The sequence below is a fragment of the Galeopterus variegatus genome, unplaced genomic scaffold (genome assembly GCF_000696425.1).
Source record: "Galeopterus variegatus unplaced genomic scaffold, G_variegatus-3.0.2 Scaffold5768, whole genome shotgun sequence".
NCBI lineage: Eukaryota > Metazoa > Chordata > Mammalia > Dermoptera > Cynocephalidae > Galeopterus > Galeopterus variegatus.
In genome coordinates, this window is record NW_007731879.1 from 14,935 (window position 1) to 15,680 (window position 746).

Genomic DNA, 746 nt, shown 5'->3' on the forward strand with positions numbered 1-746 from the left:
ATCTCCCTCCAATCACCACTCTTTTCCCTCCACACGTCTCCCGGGACCTAAGGACCATGATCCCAAGACCTTATCCTGGACTCCACCCAGTGGTACACCAGAGCCAGCTGACAGCAACCTGGGAGAGCTGTCTGTGAGCATTTCTTCCTAACTCCACTTTCAGGAACATCAGTTTGGTAGTGTGGACTGAAATCAAGGTTGTCAAGTCAGAAATAATTTCATAAAGATTTATTGAAAGCCAAGCTTGAGGATTGACCTGGGAAACACAAGCCACAGAGTTGGAAAGTGCTCTGACGTCTACTGCAAGCAAAAGCATCTTATAAGGAGGTTTCAAAAGGGAGGGGGAAAGCTTCAAGTGCAGTTGTCCTTTTCTCACGGGACTCAAAAGTTACAATCGTTGGTTACTGATTACTTGGAAACTGAAAGTGTCTATGTGCAACCTGATGCAGAAGCTTCATGTTTCAGCTGTTCTTAACAATATCTAAATGGCTTATTCAGAACCAGCAGGTTATACATTAATTAATATTTTATTTATTTAAAATTTATTATTATTATTATTATTTACATTCTAAGATGCTGTTGTGGAGTAGTTGGGGGAAAGGGAAAGAGAGGGGCTAGTTCACAGCTGGCCTCCTTTGCTGATCTGGTTGCAGAGGGTGGCGGGGGGGTAGGGGTGTGGCCAAGACCCGTGGTGCCCCCCATTCCAGTTCGGGAACCCAGGGGGCTTCCAACAGTGGCTTGGTCAT